At 40.9% G+C, this 18249-nt stretch overlaps 19 non-coding genes across 19 annotated transcripts; 14 read left to right on the forward strand and 5 right to left on the reverse strand.

Annotated features, from left to right (window-relative positions):
- The first annotated feature begins 466 nt into the window (after positions 1-466).
- Positions 467-540, forward strand: TRNAT-AGU (transfer RNA threonine (anticodon AGU)). The gene has a single exon. It is a non-coding gene; the product is annotated as a tRNA-Thr (tRNA).
- Positions 541-1308: 768 nt separating this feature from the next.
- Positions 1309-1382, forward strand: TRNAT-AGU (transfer RNA threonine (anticodon AGU)). The gene has a single exon. It is a non-coding gene; the product is annotated as a tRNA-Thr (tRNA).
- A 767-nt stretch (positions 1383-2149) lies between these two features.
- Positions 2150-2223, forward strand: TRNAT-AGU (transfer RNA threonine (anticodon AGU)). Its single transcript has one exon. It is a non-coding gene; the product is annotated as a tRNA-Thr (tRNA).
- Positions 2224-2460: 237 nt separating this feature from the next.
- On the reverse strand, positions 2461-2533 carry TRNAK-UUU (transfer RNA lysine (anticodon UUU)). Its single transcript has one exon. It is a non-coding gene; the product is annotated as a tRNA-Lys (tRNA).
- Positions 2534-3831: 1298 nt separating this feature from the next.
- On the forward strand, positions 3832-3905 carry TRNAT-AGU (transfer RNA threonine (anticodon AGU)). The gene has a single exon. It is a non-coding gene; the product is annotated as a tRNA-Thr (tRNA).
- A 765-nt stretch (positions 3906-4670) lies between these two features.
- TRNAT-AGU (transfer RNA threonine (anticodon AGU)) lies at positions 4671-4744 on the forward strand. Its single transcript has one exon. It is a non-coding gene; the product is annotated as a tRNA-Thr (tRNA).
- Positions 4745-6351: 1607 nt separating this feature from the next.
- On the forward strand, positions 6352-6425 carry TRNAT-AGU (transfer RNA threonine (anticodon AGU)). Its single transcript has one exon. It is a non-coding gene; the product is annotated as a tRNA-Thr (tRNA).
- A 768-nt stretch (positions 6426-7193) lies between these two features.
- On the forward strand, positions 7194-7267 carry TRNAT-AGU (transfer RNA threonine (anticodon AGU)). Its single transcript has one exon. It is a non-coding gene; the product is annotated as a tRNA-Thr (tRNA).
- A 767-nt stretch (positions 7268-8034) lies between these two features.
- On the forward strand, positions 8035-8108 carry TRNAT-AGU (transfer RNA threonine (anticodon AGU)). Its single transcript has one exon. It is a non-coding gene; the product is annotated as a tRNA-Thr (tRNA).
- Positions 8109-8345: 237 nt separating this feature from the next.
- Positions 8346-8418, reverse strand: TRNAK-UUU (transfer RNA lysine (anticodon UUU)). The gene has a single exon. It is a non-coding gene; the product is annotated as a tRNA-Lys (tRNA).
- A 1298-nt stretch (positions 8419-9716) lies between these two features.
- On the forward strand, positions 9717-9790 carry TRNAT-AGU (transfer RNA threonine (anticodon AGU)). The gene has a single exon. It is a non-coding gene; the product is annotated as a tRNA-Thr (tRNA).
- A 237-nt stretch (positions 9791-10027) lies between these two features.
- TRNAK-UUU (transfer RNA lysine (anticodon UUU)) lies at positions 10028-10100 on the reverse strand. Its single transcript has one exon. It is a non-coding gene; the product is annotated as a tRNA-Lys (tRNA).
- A 457-nt stretch (positions 10101-10557) lies between these two features.
- On the forward strand, positions 10558-10631 carry TRNAT-AGU (transfer RNA threonine (anticodon AGU)). The gene has a single exon. It is a non-coding gene; the product is annotated as a tRNA-Thr (tRNA).
- A 2451-nt stretch (positions 10632-13082) lies between these two features.
- TRNAT-AGU (transfer RNA threonine (anticodon AGU)) lies at positions 13083-13156 on the forward strand. Its single transcript has one exon. It is a non-coding gene; the product is annotated as a tRNA-Thr (tRNA).
- A 767-nt stretch (positions 13157-13923) lies between these two features.
- On the forward strand, positions 13924-13997 carry TRNAT-AGU (transfer RNA threonine (anticodon AGU)). The gene has a single exon. It is a non-coding gene; the product is annotated as a tRNA-Thr (tRNA).
- Positions 13998-14234: 237 nt separating this feature from the next.
- TRNAK-UUU (transfer RNA lysine (anticodon UUU)) lies at positions 14235-14307 on the reverse strand. Its single transcript has one exon. It is a non-coding gene; the product is annotated as a tRNA-Lys (tRNA).
- Positions 14308-15605: 1298 nt separating this feature from the next.
- On the forward strand, positions 15606-15679 carry TRNAT-AGU (transfer RNA threonine (anticodon AGU)). The gene has a single exon. It is a non-coding gene; the product is annotated as a tRNA-Thr (tRNA).
- A 237-nt stretch (positions 15680-15916) lies between these two features.
- TRNAK-UUU (transfer RNA lysine (anticodon UUU)) lies at positions 15917-15989 on the reverse strand. Its single transcript has one exon. It is a non-coding gene; the product is annotated as a tRNA-Lys (tRNA).
- A 457-nt stretch (positions 15990-16446) lies between these two features.
- TRNAT-AGU (transfer RNA threonine (anticodon AGU)) lies at positions 16447-16520 on the forward strand. Its single transcript has one exon. It is a non-coding gene; the product is annotated as a tRNA-Thr (tRNA).
- Positions 16521-18249: the final 1729 nt, after the last annotated feature.

Here is an 18249-nt window from a genome sequence, read left to right on the forward strand (position 1 = left end):
TATCCAGGAACAGGGATCACTGCCCATTTGAAACTTGATTTTCACTCTACAGCACCTCCATACATGGCTACCTCACTGGTCAATAAAGGAAATGAATTACTAGTGCATTACACACATTTTGACACTGGAGACATAACTTTTTTCAGTCATTCCGTATCCAGATATAGAGATTTGCAGCATCTAGGACTTTAATGTTCACCCACTTACGGATTTGAATGTTTTGCCACATTCATGAGTGCAAACTTGCTCCCCAGTAAAGGCGAACATGTGCTCCTCAATACACACACTGGGCAATGCAGTCCACTCTAAATCAACGATTAATGACATGCTCGTTTTGTGCAATGGAGTTTCAGTCAATTGGAAAACATTTTGAAAAGTTATATTGCAACAGAAGCCCAGCCTTAAAAAAGTGGATTTCACTTCTAAATGATTACATGAGGAAGGAAAGGAGACCAGATGCAAAAAAGGTGCTGTGGCTTAGTTGGTTAAAGCGCCTGTCTAGTAAACAGGAGATCCTGAGTTCGAATCTCAGCAGCGCCTGTCTGCTTTTTTTTCGACCAATCTGTCTCCCCAATATTAAAACTTTGTACAAAGATTGCTGTTTCATGCTATTTAGAAGCACAGTCATGCTTGAAATGTTGGCAAAGCATCCAAGAACTCTGGACTCCACTACCTTAGAGTCATATTGCCCAAGGTTGCGATGCCATCAGAAATAGCACATATTAGAATGAGCAATTCATATTTCCTGCTTAATTTTTTGTAAAAGAAGCAAAGGTATGCCTGAACAGGGACTTGAACCCTGGACCCTCAGATTAAAAGTCTGATGCTCTACCGACTGAGTTATCCAGGCACAGGGATCACTGCCCATTTGAAACTTGATTTTCACTCTACAGCACCTCCATACATGGCTACCTCACTGGTCAATAAAGGAAATGAATTACTAGTGCATTACACACATTTTGACACTGGAGACATAACTTTTTTCAGTCATTCCGTATCCAGATATAGAGATTTGCAGCATCTAGGACTTTAATGTTCACCCACTTACGGATTTGAATGTTTTGCCACATTCATGAGTGCAAACTTGCTCCCCAGTAAAGGCGAACATGTGCTCCTCAATACACACACTGGGCAATGCAGTCCACTCTAAATCAACGATTAATGACATGCTCGTTTTGTGCAATGGAGTTTCAGTCAATTGGAAAACATTTTGTAAAGTTATATTGCAACAGAAGCCCAGCCTTAAAAAAAGTGGATTTCACTTCTAAATGATTACATGAGGAAGGAAAGGAGATCAGATGCAAAAGAGGTGCTGTGGCTTAGTTGGTTAAAGCGCCTGTCTAGTAAACAGGAGATCCTGAGTTCGAATCTCAGCAGCGCCTGTCTGCTTTTTTTTCGACCAATCTGTCTCCCCAATATTAAAACTTTGTACAAAGATTGCTGTTTCATGCTATTTAGAAGCACAGTCAGGCTTGAAATGTTGGCAAAGCATCCAAGAACTCTGGACTCCACTACCTTAGAGTCATATTGCCCAAGGTTGCGATGCCATCAGAAATAGCACATATTAGAATGAGCAATTCATATTTCCTGCTAAATTTTTTGTAAAAGAAGCAAAGATACGCCTGAACAGGGACTTGAACCCTGGACCCTCAGATTAAAAGTCTGATGCTCTACCGACTGAGCTATCCAGGCACAGGGATCACTGCCCATTTGAAACTTGATTTTCACTCTACAGCACCTCCATACATGGCTACCTCACTGGTCAATAAAGGAAATGAATTACTAGTGCATTACACACATTTTGACACTGGAGACATAACTTTTTTCAGTCATTCCGTATCCAGATATAGAGATTTGCAGCATCTAGGACTTTAATGTTCACCCACTTACGGATTTGAATGTTTTGCCACATTCATGAGTGCAAACTTGCTCCCCAGTAAAGACGAACATGTGCTCCTCAATGCACACACTGGGCAATGCAGTCCACTCTAAATCGACGATTAATGACATGCTCGTTTTGTGCAATGGAGTTTCAGTCAATTGGAAAACATTTTGAAAAGTTATATTGCAACAGAAGCCCAGCCTTGAAAAAGTGGATTTCACTTCTAAATGATTACATGAGGAAGGAAAGGAGACCAGATGCAAAAAAGGTGCTGTGGCTTAGTTGGTTAAAGCGCCTGTCTAGTAAACAGGAGATCCTGAGTTCGAATCTCAGCAGCGCCTGTCTGCTTTTTTTTCGACCAATCTGTCTCCCCAATATTAAAACTTTGTACAAAGATTGCTGTTTCATGCTATTTAGAAGCACAGTCATGCTTGAAATGTTGGCAAAGCATCCAAGAACTCTGGACTCCACTACCTTAGAGTCATATTGCCCAAGGTTGCGATGCCATCAGAAATAGCACATATTAGAATGAGCAATTCATATTTCCTGCTTAATTTTTTGTAAAAGAAGCAAAGGTATGCCTGAACAGGGACTTGAACCCTGGACCCTCAGATTAAAAGTCTGATGCTCTACCGACTGAGCTATCCAGGCACAGGGATCACTGCCCATTTGAAACTTGATTTTCACTCTACAGCACCTCCACACATGGCTACCTCACTGGTCAATAAAGGAAATGAATTACTAGTGCATTACACACATTTTGACACTGGAGACATAACTTTTTTCAGTCATTCCGTATCCAGATATAGAGATTTGCAGCATCTAGGACTTTAATGTTCACCCACTTACGGATTTGAATGTTTTGCCACATTCATGAGTGCAAACTTGCTCCCCAGTAAAGACGAACATGTGCTCCTCAATGCACACACTGGGCAATGCAGTCCACTCTAAATCAACGATTAATGACATGCTCGTTTTGTGCAATGGAGTTTCAGTCAATTGGAAAACATTTTGAAAAGTTATATTGCAACAGAAGCCCAGCCTTAAAAAAGTGGATTTCACTTCTGATTGATTACATGAGGAAGGAAAGGAGACCAGTTGCAAAAAAGGTGCTGTGGCTCAGTTGGTTAAAGCGCCTGTCTAGTAAACAGGAGATCCTGAGTTCGAATCTCAGCAGCGCCTGTCTGCTTTTTTTTCGACCAATCTGTCTCCCCAATATTAAAACTTTGTACAAAGATTGCTATTTCATGCTATTTAGAAGCACAGTCAGGCTTGAAATGTTGGCAAAGCATCCAAGAACTCTGGACTCCACTACCTTAGAGTCATATTGCCCAAGGTTGCGATGCCATCAGAAATAGCACATATTAGAATGAGCAATTCATATTTCCTGCTTAATTTTTTGTAAAAGAAGCAAAGGTACGCCTGAACAGGGACTTGAACCCTGGACCCTCAGATTAAAAGTCTGATGCTCTACCGACTGAGCTATCCAGGCACAAGGATCACTGCCCATTTGAAACTTGATTTTCACTCTACAGCACCTCCATACATGGCTACCTCACTGGTCAATAAAGGAAATGAATTACTAGTGCATTACACACATTTTGACACTGGAGACATAACTTTTTTCAGTCATTCCGTATCCAGATATAGAGATTTGCAGCATCTAGGACTTTAATGTTCACCCACTTACGGATTTGAATGTTTTGCCACATTCATGAGTGCAAACTTGCTCCCCAGTAAAGACGAACATGTGCTCCTCAATGCACACACTGGGCAATGCAGTCCACTCTAAATCGACGATTAATGACATGCTCGTTTTGTGCAATGGAGTTTCAGTCAATTGGAAAACATTTTGAAAAGTTATATTGCAACAGAAGCCCAGCCTTAAAAAAGTGGATTTCACTTCTAAATGATTACATGAGGAAGGAAAGGAGACCAGATGCAAAAAAGGTGCTGTGGCTTAGTTGGTTAAAGCGCCTGTCTAGTAAACAGGAGATCCTGAGTTCGAATCTCAGCAGCGCCTGTCTGCTTTTTTTCGACCAATCTGTCTCCCCAATATTAAAACTTTGTACAAAGATTGCTATTTCATGCTATTTAGAAGCACAGTCAGGCTTGATATGTTGGCAAAGCATCCAAGAACTCTGGACTCCACTACCTTAGAGTCATATTGCCCAAGGTTGCGATGCCATCAGAAATAGCACATATTAGAATGAGCAATTCATATTTCCTGCTTAATTTTTTGTAAAAGAAGCAAAGGTACGCCTGAACAGGGACTTGAACCCTGGACCCTCAGATTAAAAGTCTGATGCCCTACCGACTGAGCTATCCAGGCAGATGGATCACTACCATTTGAAACTTGATTTTCACTCTACAGCACCTCCATACATGGCTACCTCACTGGTCAATAAAGGAAATGAATTACTAGTGCATTACACACATTTTGACACTGGAGACATAACTTTTTTCAGTCATTCCGTATCCAGATATAGAGATTTGCAGCATCTAGGACTTTAATGTTTACCCACTTACGGATTTGAATGTTTTGCCACATTCATGAGTGCAAACTTGCTCCCCAGTAAAGACGAACATGTGCTCCTCAATGCACACACTGGGCAATGCAGTCCACTCTAAATCGACGATTAATGACATGCTCGTTTTGTGCAATGGAGTTTCAGTCAATTGGAAAACATTTTGAAAAGTTATATTGCAAAAGAAGCCCAGCCTTAAAAAAGTGGATTTCACTTCTAAATGATTACATGAGGAAGGAAAGGAGACCAGATGCAAAAAGGGTGCTGTGGCTTAGTTGGTTAAAGCGCCTGTCTAGTAAACAGGAGATCCTGAGTTCGAATCTCAGCAGCGCCTGTCTGCTTTTTTTTCGACCAATCTGTCTCCCCAATATTAAAACTATGTACAAAGATTGCTATTTCATGCTATTTAGAAGCACAGTGAGGCTTGAAATGTTGGCAAAGCATCCAAGAACTCTGGACTCCACTACCTTAGAGTCATATTGCCCAAGGTTGCGATGCCATCAGAAATAGCACATATTAGAATGAGCAATTCATATTTCCTGCTTAATTTTTTGTAAAAGAAGCAAAGGTACGCCTGAACAGGGACTTGAACCCTGGACCCTCAGATTAAAAGTCTGATGCTCTACCGACTGAGCTATCCAGGCACAGGGATCACTGCCCATTTGAAACTTGATTTTCACTCTACAGCACCTCCATACATGGCTACCTTACTGGTCAATAAAGGAAATGAATTACTAGTGCATTACACACATTTTGACACTGGAGACATAACTTTTTCAGTCATTCCGTATCCAGATATAGAGATTTGCAGCATCTAGGACTTTAATGTTCACCCACTTACGGATTTGAATGTTTTGCCACATTCATGAGTGCAAACTTGCTCCCCAGTAAAGACGAACATGTGCTCCTCAATGCACACACTGGGCAATGCAGTCCACTCTAAATCGACGATTAATGACATGCTCGTTTTGTGCAATGGAGTTTCAGTCAATTGGTTAACATTTTGAAAAGTTATATTGCAACAGAAGCCCAGCCTTAAAAAAGTGGATTTCACTTCTGATTGATTACATGAGGAAGGAAAGGAGACCAGATGCAAAAAAGGTGCTGTGGCTTAGTTGGTTAAAGCGCCTGTCTAGTAAACAGGAGATCCTGAGTTTGAATCTCAGCAGCGCCTGTCTGCTTTTTTTTCGACCAATCTGTCTCCCCAATATTAAAACTTTGTACAAAGATTGCTATTTCATGCTATTTAGAAGCACAGTCAGGCTTGAAATGTTGGCAAAGCATCCAAGAACTCTGGACTCCACTACCTTAGAGTCATATTGCCCAAGGTTGCGATGCCATCAGAAACAGCACATATTAGAATGAGCAATTCATATTTCCTGCTTAATTTTTTGTAAAAGAAGCAAAGGTACGCCTGAACAGGGACTTGAACCCTGGACCCTCAGATTAAAAGTCTGATGCTCTACCGACTGAGTTATCCAGGAACAGGGATCACTGCCCATTTGAAACTTGATTTTCACTCTACAGCACCTCCATACATGGCTACCTCACTGGTCAATAAAGGAAATGAATTACTAGTGCATTACACACATTTTGACACTGGAGACATAACTTTTTTCAGTCATTCCGTATCCAGATATAGAGATTTGCAGCATCTAGGACTTTAATGTTCACCCACTTACGGATTTGAATGTTTTGCCACATTCATGAGTGCAAACTTGCTCCCCAGTAAAGGCGAACATGTGCTCCTCAATACACACACTGGGCAATGCAGTCCACTCTAAATCAACGATTAATGACATGCTCGTTTTGTGCAATGGAGTTTCAGTCAATTGGAAAACATTTTGAAAAGTTATATTGCAACAGAAGCCCAGCCTTAAAAAAGTGGATTTCACTTCTAAATGATTACATGAGGAAGGAAAGGAGACCAGATGCAAAAAAGGTGCTGTGGCTTAGTTGGTTAAAGCGCCTGTCTAGTAAACAGGAGATCCTGAGTTCGAATCTCAGCAGCGCCTGTCTGCTTTTTTTTCGACCAATCTGTCTCCCCAATATTAAAACTTTGTACAAAGATTGCTGTTTCATGCTATTTAGAAGCACAGTCATGCTTGAAATGTTGGCAAAGCATCCAAGAACTCTGGACTCCACTACCTTAGAGTCATATTGCCCAAGGTTGCGATGCCATCAGAAATAGCACATATTAGAATGAGCAATTCATATTTCCTGCTTAATTTTTTGTAAAAGAAGCAAAGGTATGCCTGAACAGGGACTTGAACCCTGGACCCTCAGATTAAAAGTCTGATGCTCTACCGACTGAGTTATCCAGGCACAGGGATCACTGCCCATTTGAAACTTGATTTTCACTCTACAGCACCTCCATACATGGCTACCTCACTGGTCAATAAAGGAAATGAATTACTAGTGCATTACACACATTTTGACACTGGAGACATAACTTTTTTCAGTCATTCCGTATCCAGATATAGAGATTTGCAGCATCTAGGACTTTAATGTTCACCCACTTACGGATTTGAATGTTTTGCCACATTCATGAGTGCAAACTTGCTCCCCAGTAAAGGCGAACATGTGCTCCTCAATACACACACTGGGCAATGCAGTCCACTCTAAATCAACGATTAATGACATGCTCGTTTTGTGCAATGGAGTTTCAGTCAATTGGAAAACATTTTGTAAAGTTATATTGCAACAGAAGCCCAGCCTTAAAAAAAGTGGATTTCACTTCTAAATGATTACATGAGGAAGGAAAGGAGATCAGATGGAAAAGAGGTGCTGTGGCTTAGTTGGTTAAAGCGCCTGTCTAGTAAACAGGAGATCCTGAGTTCGAATCTCAGCAGCGCCTGTCTGCTTTTTTTTCGACCAATCTGTCTCCCCAATATTAAAACTTTGTACAAAGATTGCTGTTTCATGCTATTTAGAAGCACAGTCAGGCTTGAAATGTTGGCAAAGCATCCAAGAACTCTGGACTCCACTACCTTAGAGTCATATTGCCCAAGGTTGCGATGCCATCAGAAATAGCACATATTAGAATGAGCAATTCATATTTCCTGCTAAATTTTTTGTAAAAGAAGCAAAGATACGCCTGAACAGGGACTTGAACCCTGGACCCTCAGATTAAAAGTCTGATGCTCTACCGACTGAGCTATCCAGGCACAGGGATCACTGCCCATTTGAAACTTGATTTTCACTCTACAGCACCTCCATACATGGCTACCTCACTGGTCAATAAAGGAAATGAATTACTAGTGCATTACACACATTTTGACACTGGAGACATAACTTTTTTCAGTCATTCCGTATCCAGATATAGAGATTTGCAGCATCTAGGACTTTAATGTTCACCCACTTACGGATTTGAATGTTTTGCCACATTCATGAGTGCAAACTTGCTCCCCAGTAAAGACGAACATGTGCTCCTCAATGCACACACTGGGCAATGCAGTCCACTCTAAATCGACGATTAATGACATGCTCGTTTTGTGCAATGGAGTTTCAGTCAATTGGAAAACATTTTGAAAAGTTATATTGCAACAGAAGCCCAGCCTTGAAAAAGTGGATTTCACTTCTAAATGATTACATGAGGAAGGAAAGGAGACCAGATGCAAAAAAGGTGCTGTGGCTTAGTTGGTTAAAGCGCCTGTCTAGTAAACAGGAGATCCTGAGTTCGAATCTCAGCAGCGCCTGTCTGCTTTTTTTTCGACCAATCTGTCTCCCCAATATTAAAACTTTGTACAAAGATTGCTGTTTCATGCTATTTAGAAGCACAGTCATGCTTGAAATGTTGGCAAAGCATCCAAGAACTCTGGACTCCACTACCTTAGAGTCATATTGCCCAAGGTTGCGATGCCATCAGAAATAGCACATATTAGAATGAGCAATTCATATTTCCTGCTTAATTTTTTGTAAAAGAAGCAAAGGTATGCCTGAACAGGGACTTGAACCCTGGACCCTCAGATTAAAAGTCTGATGCTCTACCGACTGAGCTATCCAGGCACAGGGATCACTGCCCATTTGAAACTTGATTTTCACTCTACAGCACCTCCACACATGGCTACCTCACTGGTCAATAAAGGAAATGAATTACTAGTGCATTACACACATTTTGACACTGGAGACATAACTTTTTTCAGTCATTCCGTATCCAGATATAGAGATTTGCAGCATCTAGGACTTTAATGTTCACCCACTTACGGATTTGAATGTTTTGCCACATTCATGAGTGCAAACTTGCTCCCCAGTAAAGACGAACATGTGCTCCTCAATGCACACACTGGGCAATGCAGTCCACTCTAAATCAACGATTAATGACATGCTCGTTTTGTGCAATGGAGTTTCAGTCAATTGGAAAACATTTTGAAAAGTTATATTGCAACAGAAGCCCAGCCTTAAAAAAGTGGATTTCACTTCTGATTGATTACATGAGGAAGGAAAGGAGACCAGTTGCAAAAAAGGTGCTGTGGCTCAGTTGGTTAAAGCGCCTGTCTAGTAAACAGGAGATCCTGAGTTCGAATCTCAGCAGCGCCTGTCTGCTTTTTTTTCGACCAATCTGTCTCCCCAATATTAAAACTTTGTACAAAGATTGCTATTTCATGCTATTTAGAAGCACAGTCAGGCTTGAAATGTTGGCAAAGCATCCAAGAACTCTGGACTCCACTACCTTAGAGTCATATTGCCCAAGGTTGCGATGCCATCAGAAATAGCACATATTAGAATGAGCAATTCATATTTCCTGCTTAATTTTTTGTAAAAGAAGCAAAGGTACGCCTGAACAGGGACTTGAACCCTGGACCCTCAGATTAAAAGTCTGATGCTCTACCGACTGAGCTATCCAGGCACAAGGATCACTGCCCATTTGAAACTTGATTTTCACTCTACAGCACCTCCATACATGGCTACCTCACTGGTCAATAAAGGAAATGAATTACTAGTGCATTACACACATTTTGACACTGGAGACATAACTTTTTTCAGTCATTCCGTATCCAGATATAGAGATTTGCAGCATCTAGGACTTTAATGTTCACCCACTTACGGATTTGAATGTTTTGCCACATTCATGAGTGCAAACTTGCTCCCCAGTAAAGACGAACATGTGCTCCTCAATGCACACACTGGGCAATGCAGTCCACTCTAAATCGACGATTAATGACATGCTCGTTTTGTGCAATGGAGTTTCAGTCAATTGGAAAACATTTTGAAAAGTTATATTGCAACAGAAGCCCAGCCTTAAAAAAGTGGATTTCACTTCTAAATGATTACATGAGGAAGGAAAGGAGACCAGATGCAAAAAAGGTGCTGTGGCTTAGTTGGTTAAAGCGCCTGTCTAGTAAACAGGAGATCCTGAGTTCGAATCTCAGCAGCGCCTGTCTGCTTTTTTTTCGACCAATCTGTCTCCCCAATATTAAAACTTTGTACAAAGATTGCTATTTCATGCTATTTAGAAGCACAGTCAGGCTTGAAATGTTGGCAAAGCATCCAAGAATTCTGGACTCCACTACCTTAGAGTCATATTGCCCAAGGTTGCGATGCCATCAGAAATAGCACATATTAGAATGAGCAATTCATATTTCCTGCTAAATTTTTTGTAAAAGAAGAAAAGATACGCCTGAACAGGGACTTGAACCCTGGACCCTCAGATTAAAAGTCTGATGCTCTACCAACTGAGCTATCCAGGCACAAGGATCACTACCCATTTGAAACTTGATTTTCACTCTACAGCACCTCCATACATGGCTACCTCACTGGTCAATAAAGGAAATGAATTACTAGTGCATTACACACATTTTGACACTGGAGACATAACTTTTTTCAGTCATTCCGTATCCAGATATAGAGATTTGCAGCATCTAGGACTTTAATGTTCACCCACTTACGGATTTGAATGTTTTGCCACATTCATGAGTGCAAACTTGCTCCCCAGTAAAGACGAACATGTGCTCCTCAATGCACACACTGGGCAATGCAGTCCACTCTAAATCGACGATTAATGACATGCTCGTTTTGTGCAATGGAGTTTCAGTCAATTGGAAAACATTTTGAAAAGTTATATTGCAACAGAAGCCCAGCCTTAAAAAAGTGGATTTCACTTCTAAATGATTACATGAGGAAGGAAAGGAGACCAGATGCAAAAAAGGTGCTGTGGCTTAGTTGGTTAAAGCGCCTGTCTAGTAAACAGGAGATCCTGAGTTCGAATCTCAGCAGCGCCTGTCTGCTTTTTTTTCGACCAATCTGTCTCCCCAATATTAAAACTTTGTACAAAGATTGCTATTTCATGCTATTTAGAAGCACAGTCAGGCTTGAAATGTTGGCAAAGCATCCAGGAACTCTGGACTCCACTACCTTAGAATCATATTGCCCAAGGTTGCGATGCCATCAGAAATAGCACATATTAGAATGAGCAATTCATATTTCCTGCTTAATTTTTTGTAAAAGAAGCAAAGGTACGCCTGAACAGGGACTTGAACCCTGGACCCTCAGATTAAAAGTCTGATGCTCTACCGACTGAGCTATCCAGGCACAAGGATCACTGCCCATTTGAAACTTGATTTTCACTCTACAGCACCTCCATACATGGCTACCTCACTGGTCAATAAAGGAAATGAATTACTAGTGCATTACACACATTTTGACACTGGAGACATAACTTTTTTCAGTCATTCCGTATCCAGATATAGAGATTTGCAGCATCTAGGACTTTAATGTTCACCCACTTACGGATTTGAATGTTTTGCCACATTCATGAGTGCAAAATTGCTCCCCAGTAAAGGCGAACATGTGCTCCTCAATACACACACTGGGCAATGCAGTCCACTCTAAATCAACGATTAATGACATGCTCGTTTTGTGCAATGGAGTTTCAGTCAATTGGAAAACATTTTGTAAAGTTATATTGCAACAGAAGCCCAGCCTTAAAAAAAGTGGATTTCACTTCTGATTGATTACATGAGGAAGGAAAGGAGATCAGATGCAAAACAGGTGCTGTGGCTTAGTTGGTTAAAGCGCCTGTCTAGTAAACTGGAGATCCTGAGTTCGAACCTCAGCAGCGCCTGTCTGCTTTTTTTTCGACCAATCTGTCTCCCCAATATTAAAACTTTGTACAAAGATTGTTATTTCATGCTATTTAGAAGCACAGTCAGGCTTGAAATGTTGGCAAAGCATCCAAGAATTCTGGACTCCACTACCTTAGAGTCATATTGCCCAAGGTTGCGATGCCATCAGAAATAGCACATATTAGAATGAGCAATTCATATTTCCTGCTAAATTTTTTGTAAAAGAAGCAAAGGTACGCCTGAACAGGGACTTGAACCCTGGACCCTCAGATTAAAAGTCTGATGCTCTACCGACTGAGCTATCCAGGCACAAGGATCACTGCCCATTTGAAACTTGATTTTCACTCTACAGCACCTCCATACATGGCTACCTCACTGGTCAATAAAGGAAATGAATTACTAGTGCATTACACACATTTTGACACTGGAGACATAACTTTTTTCAGTCATTCCGTATCCAGATATAGAGATTTGCAGCATCTAGGACTTTAATGTTCACCCACTTACGGATTTGAATGTTTTGCCACATTCATGAGTGAAAACTTGCTCCCCAGTAAAGGCGAACATGTGCTCCTCAATACACACACTGGGCAATGCAGTCCACTCTAAATCAACGATTAATGACATGCTCGTTTTGTGCAATGGAGTTTCAGTCAATTGGAAAACATTTTGTAAAGTTATATTGCAACAGAAGCCCAGCCTTAAAAAAAGTGGATTTCACTTCTAAATGATTACATGAGGAAGGAAAGGAGATCAGATGCAAAAGAGGTGCTGTGGCTTAGTTGGTTAAAGCGCCTGTCTAGTAAACAAGAGATCCTGAGTTCGAATCTGAGCAGCGCCTGTCTGCTTTTTTTTCGACCAATCTGTCTCCCCAATATTAAAACTTTGTACAAAGATTGCTGTTTCATGCTATTTAGAAGCACAGTCAGGCTTGAAATGTTGGCAAAGCATCCAAGAACTCTGGACTCCACTACCTTAGAGTCATATTGCCCAAGGTTGCGATGCCATCAGAAATAGCACATATTAGAATGAGCAATTCATATTTCCTGCTAAATTTTTTGTAAAAGAAGCAAAGATACACCTGAACAGGGACTTGAACCCTGGACCCTCAGATTAAAAGTCTGATGCTCTACCGACTGAGCTATCCAGGCACAGGGATCACTGCCCATTTGAAACTTGATTTTCACTCTACAGCACCTCCATACATGGCTACCTCACTGGTCAATAAAGGAAATGAATTACTAGTGCATTACACACATTTTGACACTGGAGACATAACTTTTTTCAGTCATTCCGTATCCAGATATAGAGATTTGCAGCATCTAGGACTTTAATGTTCACCCACTTACGGATTTGAATGTTTTGCCACATTCATGAGTGCAAACTTGCTCCCCAGTAAAGACGAACATGTGCTCCTCAATGCACACACTGGGCAATGCAGTCCACTCTAAATCGACGATTAATGACATGCTCGTTTTGTGCAATGGAGTTTCAGTCAATTGGAAAACATTTTGAAAAGTTATATTGCAACAGAAGCCCAGCCTTAAAAAAGTGGATTTCACTTCTAAATGATTACATGAGGAAGGAAAGGAGACCAGATGCAAAAAAGGTGCTGTGGCTTAGTTGGTTAAAGCGCCTGTCTAGTAAACAGGAGATCCTGAGTTCGAATCTCAGCAGCGCCTGTCTGCTTTTTTTTCGACCAATCTGTCTCCCCAATATTAAAACTTTGTACAAAGATTGCTGTTTCATGCTATTTAGAAGCACAGTCAGGCTTGAAATGTTGGCAAAGCATCCAAGAACTCTGGACTCCACTACCTTAGAGTCATATTGCCCAAGGTTGCGATGCCATCAGAAATAGCACATATTAGAATGAGCAATTCATATTTCCTGCTAAATTTTTTGTAAAAGAAGCAAAGATACGCCTGAACAGGGACTTGAACCCTGGACCCTCAGATTAAAAGTCTGATGCTCTACCGACTGAGCTATCCAGGCACAGGGATCACTGCCCATTTGAAACTTGATTTTCACTCTACAGCACCTCCATACATGGCTACCTCACTGGTCAATAAAGGAAATGAATTACTAGTGCATTACACACATTTTGACACTGGAGACATAACTTTTTTCAGTCATTCCGTATCCAGATATAGAGATTTGCAGCATCTAGGACTTTAATGTTCACCCACTTACGGATTTGAATGTTTTGCCACATTCATGAGTGCAAACTTGCTCCCCAGTAAAGACGAACATGTGCTCCTCAATGCACACACTGGGCAATGCAGTCCACTCTAAATTGACGATTAATGACATGCTCGTTTTGTGCAATGGAGTTTCAGTCAATTGGAAAACATTTTGAAAAGTTATATTGCAACAGAAGCCCAGCCTTGAAAAAGTGGATTTCACTTCTAAATGATTACATGAGGAAGGAAAGGAGACCAGATGCAAAAAAGGTGCTGTGGCTTAGTTGGTTAAAGCGCCTGTCTAGTAAACAGGAGATCCTGAGTTCGAATCTCAGCAGCGCCTGTCTGCTTTTTTTTCGACCAATCTGTCTCCCCAATATTAAAACTTTGTACAAAGATTGCTGTTTCATGCTATTTAGAAGCACAGTCATGCTTGAAATGTTGGCAAAGCATCCAAGAACTCTGGACTCCACTACCTTAGAGTCATATTGCCCAAGGTTGCGATGCCATCAGAAATAGCACATATTAGAATGAGCAATTCATATTTCCTGCTTAATTTTTTGTAAAAGAAGCAAAGGTATGCCTGAACAGGGACTTGAACCCTGGACCCTCAGATTAAAAGTCTGATGCTCTACCGACTGAGCTATCCAGGCACAGGGATCACTGCCCATTTGAAACTTGATTTTCACTCTACAGCACCTCCACACATGGCTACCTCACTGGTCAATAAAGGAAATGAATTACTAGTGCATTACACACATTTTGACACTGGAGACATAACTTTTTTCAGTCATTCCGTATCCAGATATAGAGATTTGCAGCATCTAGGACTTTAATGTTCACCCACTTACGGATTTGAATGTTTTGCCACATTCATGAGTGCAAACTTGCTCCCCAGTAAAGACGAACATGTGCTCCTCAATGCACACACTGGGCAATGCAGTCCACTCTAAATCAACGATTAATGACATGCTCGTTTTGTGCAATGGAGTTTCAGTCAATTGGAAAACATTTTGAAAAGTTATATTGCAACAGAAGCCCAGCCTTAAAAAAGTGGATTTCACTTCTGATTGATTACATGAGGAAGGAAAGGAGACCAGTTGCAAAAAAGGTGCTGTGGCTCAGTTGGTTAAAGCGCCTGTCTAGTAAACAGGAGATCCTGAGTTCGAATCTCAGCAGCGCCTGTCTGCTTTTTTTTCGACCAATCTGTCTCCCCAATATTAAAACTTTGTACAAAGATTGCTATTTCATGCTATTTAGAAGCACAGTCAGGCTTGAAATGTTGGCAAAGCATCCAAGAACTCTGGACTCCACTACCTTAGAGTCATATTGCCCAAGGTTGCGATGCCATCAGAAATAGCACATATTAGAATGAGCAATTCATATTTCCTGCTTAATTTTTTGTAAAAGAAGCAAAGGTACGCCTGAACAGGGACTTGAACCCTGGACCCTCAGATTAAAAGTCTGATGCTCTACCGACTGAGCTATCCAGGCACAAGGATCACTGCCCATTTGAAACTTGATTTTCACTCTACAGCACCTCCATACATGGCTACCTCACTGGTCAATAAAGGAAATGAATTACTAGTGCATTACACACATTTTGACACTGGAGACATAACTTTTTTCAGTCATTCCGTATCCAGATATAGAGATTTGCAGCATCTAGGACTTTAATGTTCACCCACTTACGGATTTGAATGTTTTGCCACATTCATGAGTGCAAACTTGCTCCCCAGTAAAGACGAACATGTGCTCCTCAATGCACACACTGGGCAATGCAGTCCACTCTAAATCGACGATTAATGACATGCTCGTTTTGTGCAATGGAGTTTCAGTCAATTGGAAAACATTTTGAAAAGTTATATTGCAACAGAAGCCCAGCCTTAAAAAAGTGGATTTCACTTCTAAATGATTACATGAGGAAGGAAAGGAGACCAGATGCAAAAAAGGTGCTGTGGCTTAGTTGGTTAAAGCGCCTGTCTAGTAAACAGGAGATCCTGAGTTCGAATCTCAGCAGCGCCTGTCTGCTTTTTTTTCGACCAATCTGTCTCCCCAATATTAAAACTTTGTACAAAGATTGCTATTTCATGCTATTTAGAAGCACAGTCAGGCTTGAAATGTTGGCAAAGCATCCAAGAATTCTGGACTCCACTACCTTAGAGTCATATTGCCCAAGGTTGCGATGCCATCAGAAATAGCACATATTAGAATGAGCAATTCATATTTCCTGCTAAATTTTTTGTAAAAGAAGAAAAGATACGCCTGAACAGGGACTTGAACCCTGGACCCTCAGATTAAAAGTCTGATGCTCTACCAACTGAGCTATCCAGGCACAAGGATCACTACCCATTTGAAACTTGATTTTCACTCTACAGCACCTCCATACATGGCTACCTCACTGGTCAATAAAGGAAATGAATTACTAGTGCATTACACACATTTTGACACTGGAGACATAACTTTTTTCAGTCATTCCGTATCCAGATATAGAGATTTGCAGCATCTAGGACTTTAATGTTCACCCACTTACGGATTTGAATGTTTTGCCACATTCATGAGTGCAAACTTGCTCCCCAGTAAAGACGAACATGTGCTCCTCAATGCACACACTGGGCAATGCAGTCCACTCTAAATCGACGATTAATGACATGCTCGTTTTGTGCAATGGAGTTTCAGTCAATTGGAAAACATTTTGAAAAGTTATATTGCAACAGAAGCCCAGCCTTAAAAAAGTGGATTTCACTTCTAAATGATTACATGAGGAAGGAAAGGAGACCAGATGCAAAAAAGGTGCTGTGGCTTAGTTGGTTAAAGCGCCTGTCTAGTAAACAGGAGATCCTGAGTTCGAATCTCAGCAGCGCCTGTCTGCTTTTTTTTCGACCAATCTGTCTCCCCAATATTAAAACTTTGTACAAAGATTGCTATTTCATGCTATTTAGAAGCACAGTCAGGCTTGAAATGTTGGCAAAGCATCCAGGAACTCTGGACTCCACTACCTTAGAATCATATTGCCCAAGGTTGCGATGCCATCAGAAATAGCACATATTAGAATGAGCAATTCATATTTCCTGCTTAATTTTTTGTAAAAGAAGCAAAGGTACGCCTGAACAGGGACTTGAACCCTGGACCCTCAGATTAAAAGTCTGATGCTCTACCGACTGAGCTATCCAGGCACAAGGATCACTGCCCATTTGAAACTTGATTTTCACTCTACAGCACCTCCATACATGGCTACCTCACTGGTCAATAAAGGAAATGAATTACTAGTGCATTACACACATTTTGACACTGGAGACATAACTTTTTTCAGTCATTCCGTATCCAGATATAGAGATTTGCAGCATCTAGGACTTTAATGTTCACCCACTTACGGATTTGAATGTTTTGCCACATTCATGAGTGCAAAATTGCTCCCCAGTAAAGGCGAACATGTGCTCCTCAATACACACACTGGGCAATGCAGTCCACTCTAAATCAACGATTAATGACATGCTCGTTTTGTGCAATGGAGTTTCAGTCAATTGGAAAACATTTTGTAAAGTTATATTGCAACAGAAGCCCAGCCTTAAAAAAAGTGGATTTCACTTCTGATTGATTACATGAGGAAGGAAAGGAGATCAGATGCAAAAGAGGTGCTGTGGCTTAGTTGGTTAAAGCGCCTGTCTAGTAAACTGGAGATCCTGAGTTCGAACCTCAGCAGCGCCTGTCTGCTTTTTTTTCGACCAATCTGTCTCCCCAATATTAAAACTTTGTACAAAGATTGTTATTTCATGCTATTTAGAAGCACAGTCAGGCTTGAAATGTTGGCAAAGCATCCAAGAATTCTGGACTCCACTACCTTAGAGTCATATTGCCCAAGGTTGCGATGCCATCAGAAATAGCACATATTAGAATGAGCAATTCATATTTCCTGCTAAATTTTTTGTAAAAGAAGCAAAGGTACGCCTGAACAGGGACTTGAACCCTGGACCCTCAGATTAAAAGTCTGATGCTCTACCGACTGAGCTATCCAGGCACAAGGATCACTGCCCATTTGAAACTTGATTTTCACTCTACAGCACCTCCATACATGGCTACCTCACTGGTCAATAAAGGAAATGAATTACTAGTGCATTACACACATTTTGACACTGGAGACATAACTTTTTTCAGTCATTCCGTATCCAGATATAGAGATTTGCAGCATCTAGGACTTTAATGTTCACCCACTTACGGATTTGAATGTTTTGCCACATTCATGAGTGCAAACTTGCTCCCCAGTAAAGACGAACATGTGCTCCTCAATGCACACACTGGGCAATGCAGTCCACTCTAAATCGACGATTAATGACATGCTCGTTTTGTGCAATGGAGTTTCAGTCAATTGGAAAACATTTTGAAAAGTTATATTGCAACAGAAGCCCAGCCTTAAAAAAGTGGATTTCACTTCTGATTGATTACATGAGGAAGGAAAGGAGACCAGATGCAAAAAAGGTGCTGTGGCTTAGTTGGTTAAAGCGCCTGTCTAGTAAACAGGAGATCCTGAGTTTGAATCTCAGCAGCGCCTGTCTGCTTTTTTTTCGACCAATCTGTCTCCCCAATATTAAAACTTT

This window comes from Ambystoma mexicanum, unplaced genomic scaffold, assembly GCF_040938575.1.
Source record: "Ambystoma mexicanum isolate Mex_15411 unplaced genomic scaffold, UKY_AmexF1_1 Mex_scaf1, whole genome shotgun sequence".
NCBI lineage: Eukaryota > Metazoa > Chordata > Amphibia > Caudata > Ambystomatidae > Ambystoma > Ambystoma mexicanum.